The 7500-nt window shown below is 32.6% G+C and overlaps 1 non-coding gene across 1 annotated transcript in view; it reads left to right on the forward strand.

Annotated features, from left to right (window-relative positions):
* Positions 1 to 3915, forward strand: part of LOC138927218 (large subunit ribosomal RNA) — a 3956-nt gene extending 41 nt beyond the window's left edge. Inside the window, exon 1 of the ribosomal RNA XR_011443745.1 lies at positions 1 to 3915. This exon is cut by the window's left edge and continues 41 nt beyond it. This is a non-coding gene — a ribosomal RNA (large subunit ribosomal RNA).
* The last annotated feature ends 3585 nt before the right edge of the window (positions 3916 to 7500 follow it).

Below are 7500 nucleotides of genomic sequence, written 5' to 3' on the forward strand. Positions count from 1 at the left end.
ATTAATTAGGGGAGGAAAAGAAACTAACAAGGATTTTCTTAGTAGCGGCGAGCGAAAAGAAATCAGTTCAGCACTAAGTCACTTTGTCTATATGGCAAATGTGAGATGCAGTGTATGGAGCGTCAATATTCTAGTATGAGAAATTAACGATTTAAGTCCTTCTTAAATGAGGCCATTTACCCATAGAGGGTGCCAGGCCCGTATAACGTTAATGATTACTAGATGATGTTTCCAAAGAGTCGTGTTGCTTGATAGTGCAGCACTAAGTGGGTGGTAAACTCCATCTAAAACTAAATATAACCATGAGACCGATAGTAAACAAGTACCGTGAGGGAAAGTTGAAAAGAACTCTGAATAGAGAGTTAAATAGTACGTGAAACTGCTTAGAGGTTAAGCCCGATGAACCTGAATATCCATTATGGAAAATTCATCATTAAAGTTATAATATTTAAATAATATTATAGAAATAGTGTGCATTTTTTCCATATAAGGACATTGTAATCTATTAACATATATAATTTATCATAAAATATGACTTATAGTTTATTCAAATTATTATGCTTGCATTTTAACATAGGATAAATGTCATTAATTTGATAAAGTGTTGATAGATTAATAAGAATACAGTGCGTTAATTTTTCGGAATTATATAATGGCATAATTATCATTGATTTTTGTGTTTATTATATGCACTTGTATGATTAACAATGCGAAAGATTCAGGATACCTTCGGGACCCGTCTTGAAACACGGACCAAGGAGTCTAACATATGTGCAAGTTATTGGGATATAAACCTAATAGCGTAATTAACTTGACTATTAATGGGATTAGTTTTTTAACTATTTTATAGTTAATTAACACAATCCCGGGGCGTTCTATATAGTTATGTATAATAATATTTATATTATTTATGCCTCTAACTGGAACGTACCTTGAGCAGATATGCTGTGACCCGAAAGATGGTGAACTATACTTGATCAGGTTGAAGTCAGGGGAAACCCTGATGGAAGACCGAAACAGTTCTGACGTGCAAATCGATTGTCAGAATTGAGTATAGGGGCGAAAGACCAATCGAACCATCTAGTAGCTGGTTCCTTCCGAAGTTTCCCTCAGGATAGCTGGTGCATTTTAATGTTATATAAAATAATCTTATCTGGTAAAGCGAATGATTAGAGGCCTTAGGGTCGAAACGATCTTAACCTATTCTCAAACTTTAAATGGGTAAGAACCTTAACTTTCTTGATATGAAGTTTAAGGTTATGATATAATGTGCCCAGTGGGCCACTTTTGGTAAGCAGAACTGGCGCTGTGGGATGAACCAAACGTAATGTTACGGTGCCCAAATTAACAACTCATGCAGAAACCATGAAGGCGTTGGTTGCTTAAAACAGCAGGACGGTGATCATGGAAGTCGAAATCCGCTAAGGAGTGTGTAACAACTCACCTGCCGAAGCAACTAGCCCTTAAAATGGATGGCGCTTAAGTTGTATACCTATACATTACCGCTAAAGTAGATGATTTATATTACTTGTAATATAAATTTTGAAACTTTAGTGAGTAGGAAGGTACAATGGTATGCGTAGAAGTGTTTGGCGTAAGCCTGCATGGAGCTGCTATTGGTACAGATCTTGGTGGTAGTAGCAAATAATCGAATGAGACCTTGGAGGACTGAAGTGGAGAAGGGTTTCGTGTGAACAGTGGTTGATCACGAGTTAGTCGGTCCTAAGTTCAAGGCGAAAGCCGAAAATTTTCAAGTAAAAATAAATATTACAATTATTGTGAAAATTATATACTTGAATAATTTTGAACGAAAGGGAATACGGTTCCAATTCCGTAACCTGTTGAGTATCCGTTTGTTATTAAATATGGGCCTCGTGCTCATCCTGGCAACAGGAACGACCATAAAGAAGCCGTCGAGAGATATCGGAAGAGTTTTCTTTTCTGTTTTATAGTCGTACTACCATGGAAGTCTTTCGCAGAGAGATATGGTAGATGGGCTAGAAGAGCATGACATATACTGTTGTGTCGATATTTTCTCCTCGGACCTTGAAAATTTATGGTGGGGATACGCAAACTTCTCAACAGGCCGTACCAATATCCGCAGCTGGTCTCCAAGGTGAAGAGTCTCTAGTCGATAGAATAATGTAGGTAAGGGAAGTCGGCAAATTAGATCCGTAACTTCGGGATAAGGATTGGCTCTGAAGATTGAGATAGTCGGGCTTGATTGGGAAACAATAATATGGTTTATGTGCTCGTTCTGGGTAAATAGAGTTATAATCATTTATGGTTGTAACTTGTTCCCCGGATAGTTTAGTTACGTATCCAATTGTGGAACTTTCTTGCTAAAATTTTTAAGAATACTAGTTGGGTCAAACCAATTAGTTCTTATTAATTATAACGATTATCAATTAACAATCAATTCAGAACTGGCACGGACTTGGGAATCCGACTGTCTAATTAAAACAAAGCATTGTGATGGCCCTAGCGGGTGTTGACACAATGTGATTTCTGCCCAGTGCTCTGAATGTCAAAGTGAAGAAATTCAAGTAAGCGCGGGTCAACGGCGGGAGTAACTATGACTCTCTTAAGGTAGCCAAATGCCTCGTCATCTAATTAGTGACGCGCATGAATGGATTAACGAGATTCCTTCTGTCCCTATCTACTATCTAGCGAAACCACAGCCAAGGGAACGGGCTTGGAATAATTAGCGGGGAAAGAAGACCCTTTTGAGCTTGACTCTAATCTGGCAGTGTAAGGAGACATAAGAGGTGTAGAATAAGTGGGAGATATTAGACTTCGGTTTGGTATCGACAATGAAATACCACTACTCTTATTGTTTCCTTACTTACTTGATTAAATGGAACGTGTATCATTTCCTAGCCATTATACGGATATATTTATTATATCTTATGGTATTGGGTTTTGATGCAAGCTTCTTGATCAAAGTATCACGAGTTTGTTATATAATCGCAAACAAATTCTTTAATGAGAGATGCATTCATGTATTATCGATTTGGAAATTTGGTATAACTCCAATTACTCAGGTATGATCCAATTCAAGGACATTGCCAGGTAGGGAGTTTGACTGGGGCGGTACATCTCTCAAATAATAACGGAGGTGTCCCAAGGCCAGCTCAGTGCGGACAGAAACCACACATAGAGCAAAAGGGCAAATGCTGACTTGATCTCGGTGTTCAGTACACACAGGGACAGCAAAAGCTCGGCCTATCGATCCTTTTGGTTTAAAGAGTTTTTAACAAGAGGTGTCAGAAAAGTTACCATAGGGATAACTGGCTTGTGGCGGCCAAGCGTTCATAGCGACGTCGCTTTTTGATCCTTCGATGTCGGCTCTTCCTATCATTGTGAAGCAAAATTCACCAAGCGTTGGATTGTTCACCCATGCAAGGGAACGTGAGCTGGGTTTAGACCGTCGTGAGACAGGTTAGTTTTACCCTACTAATGACAAAACGTTGTTGCGACAGCATTCCTGCGTAGTACGAGAGGAACCGCAGGTACGGACCAATGGCACAATACTTGTTCGAGCGAACAGTGGTATGACGCTACGTCCGTTGGATTATGCCTGAACGCCTCTAAGGTCGTATCCGTGCTGGACTGCAATGATAAATAAGGGGCAATTTGCATTGTATGGCTTCTAAACCATTTAAAGTTTATTATTTATATTTTAAACGACAATGGATGTGATGCCAATGTAATTTGTAACATAGTAAATTGGGAGGATCTTTGATCACCTGATGCCATGCTAGTTACATATGAAAACATTATTTAATACAATGACAAAGCCTAGAATCAATTGTAAACGACTTTTGTAACGGGCAAGGTGTTGTAAGTGGTTGAGCAGCTGCCATACTGCGATCCACTGAAGCACTGAAGCTTATCCTTTGCTTGATGATTCGAAATATAAAAAAAATGTAAATATGCATGTGTAAATATGTATATTTAGTATAAAAAATCTTTATATGCTATATCTAAGAAAGCATATAAGGATTTATCACGGGTTGTCCACGTTTCCCTACTAATTGTGGCCTACTAACTGTTTCGTCATCTTATTAGTGACGTGAAAAATGAAAATAATATTTTTCATTTATATTGTTATAAGTCTTAACCTTATAACGGCGAAGATGAATTACTTTCGTTTAGGTAGCCAAATGCCGCTTCATCTTATTCGTGACGTGAAACATGAAAATAATCTTCTCCATTTATACTGTTCTAAGTCTTAAAACCTTATAACTGGGCGTGACGGCGGCGGAAGATGAATTACTTTCGTTTAGGTAGCCAAATGCCTCGTCATCTTATTAGTGACGTGAAAAATGAAAATAATATTTTTCATTTATATTGTTATAAGTCTTAAACCTTAAGACGGCGGGAGTTGAATTACTTTCGCATAGGTAGCCAAATGCCTCGTCATCTTATTAGTGACGCGCATGATTCAATTCAAGAGATTCCTTCTGTCCCTATTTAAAACCTCACGGATATTAAAAATATTAAACATATATTGTTATAAGTCTTAAACCTTAAGACGGCGGGAGTTGAATTACTTTCGCATAGGTAGCCAAATGCCTCGTCATCTTATTAGTGACGCGCATGATTCAATTCAAGAGATTCCTTCTGTCCCTATGGATAGAAGGAATCACGGATATTAAAAATATTAAACATATTTTCATATGGATATGAAATCGTATGGATATCCAATATTGTGTGGGAAAGTCGTACTTATTATACGTAAATGATCCGGATCTTGACGAAACCGTGTTAAAAAATTAAATGTATATGGGTAGGTGGTGTTCGTCCTACCAATATAATATTAAAATTATTTATATTAAACAGAAATCGCCAGTTTTCATATATAAGCATAATGGTTTGTCATACTATAAATATAACATATATTGAAGAATATATAATCTATAAAAAAGAAAATAGATATGAAATGAAAAATATTTATATGTATATGGAATATATGGTAGGTGATGATGTTAGCCTACCATATAATATAAATATAATAATTTTAATTATATTATATTAATATGGAAATATTAAAAATATATTAAAATATTAAAAATATTTTCATATGGATATGCAATCGTATGGATATCCAAATATGTTGGGAAAGTCATACTTCCCATACAATAAATGACCGGATTGACGAAACCGTGTTCAAAAAGGTATATAGGGTAGGTGGTGTTTCAGCCTGCCAATATAATATTAAAATAATATTATATTAAACAGAAGACCGCCAGTAATTACTATATGAGCCATATGGTTATGAATACATATGCATATAACATATATGAAAATATATGAATATAAAAAAATATATATGGATATGAAAATATTTATATGTATTGAATATATGGTAGGTGATGGTATAGCCTACCATATAATAAATAATATATAATTTAATTATATTATATTAAATATGGAAATATTAAAAATATATTAAAAATATTAAAAATTTTCATATGGATATGCAATCGTATGGATATCCAAATATGTGTGGGAAAGTCATACTTCCCATACAATAAATGACCGGATTGACGAAACCGTGTTCAAAAAGGTATATAGGGTAGGTGGTGTTCGGCCTACCAATATAATATTAAAATAATATTATATTAAACAGAAGACCGCCAGTATTAATATATGAGCATATGGTTATGAATACATATGCATATAACATATATGAAAATATATGAATATAAAAAAATATATATGGATATGAAAATATTTATATGTATATGAAATATATGGTAGGTGATGGTTATAGCCTACCATATAATATATAATATAATAATTTAATTATATTATATTAAATATGGAAATATTAAAAATATATTAAAAATATTAAAAATATTTTCATATGGATATGCAATCGTATGGATATCCAAATATGTGTGGGAAAGTCATACTTCCCATACAATAAATGACCGGATTGACGAAAGCGTGTTCAAAAGGGATATAGGGTAGGTGGTGTTCGGCCTACCAATATAATATTAAAATAATATTATATTAAACGGAATACCGCCAGTATTAATATATAAGCATATGGTTATGAATACATATGCATATAACATATATGAAAATATATGAATATATAAAAAAATATATATGGATATGAAAATATTTATATGTATATGAAATATATGGTAGGTGATGGTGATAGCCTACCATATAATATATAATATAATAATTTAATTATATTATATTAAATATGGAAATATTAAAAATATATTAAAAATATTAAAAATATTTTCATATGGATATGCAATCGTATGGATATCCAAATATGTGTGGGAAAGTCATACTTCCCATACAATAAATGACCGGATTGACGAAACCGTGTTCAAAAAGGTATATAGGGTAGGTGGTGTTCGGCCTACAAATATAATATTAAAATAATATTATATTAAACAGAAGACCGCCAGTATTAATATATGAGCATATGGTTATGAATACATATGCATATAACATATATGAAAATATATGAATATAAAAAAATATATATGGATATGAAAATATTTATATGTATATGAAGTATATTGTAGGTTATGCGGATAGCCTACCATATAATATATAATATAATAATTTAATTATATTATATTAAATATGGAAATATTAAAAATATATTAAAAATATTAAAAATATTTTCATATGGATATGCAATCGTATGGATATCCAAATATGTGTGGGAAAGTCATACTTCCCATACAATAAATGACCGGATTGACGAAACCGTGTTCAAAAAGGTATATAGGGTAGGTGGTGTTCGGCCTACCAATATAATATTAAAATAATATTATATTAAACAGAAGACCGCCAGTATTAATATATAAGCATATGGTTATGAATACATATGCATATAACATATATGAAAATATATGAATATAAAAAAATATATGGATATGAAAATATTTATATGTATATGAAATATATGGTAGGTGATGGTGATAGCCTACCATATAATATACAATACTATAATTTAATTATATTATATTAAATATGGAAATATTAAAATATATTAAAAATATTAAAAATATTTTCATATGGATATGCAATCGTATGGATATCCAAATATGTGTGGGAAAGTCATACTTCCCATACAATAAATGACCGGATTGACGAAACCGTGTTCAAAAAGGTATATAGGGTAGGTGGTGTTCGGCCTACCAATATAATATTAAAATAATATTATATTAAACAGAAGACCGCCAGTATTAATATATAAGCATATGGTTATGAATACATATGCATATAACATATATGAAAATATATGAATATAAAAAAATATATATGGATATGAAAATATTTATATGTATATGAAATATATGGTAGGTGATGGTGATAGCCTACCATATAATATATAATATAATAATTTAATTATATTATATTAAATATGGAAATATTAAAAATATATTAAAAATATTAAAAATATTTTCATATGGATATGCAATCGTATGGATATCCAAATATGTGTGGGAAAGTCATACT

Source organism: Drosophila bipectinata, unplaced genomic scaffold (assembly GCF_030179905.1).
Source record: "Drosophila bipectinata strain 14024-0381.07 unplaced genomic scaffold, DbipHiC1v2 scaffold_204, whole genome shotgun sequence".
Taxonomy (NCBI): domain Eukaryota; kingdom Metazoa; phylum Arthropoda; class Insecta; order Diptera; family Drosophilidae; genus Drosophila; species Drosophila bipectinata.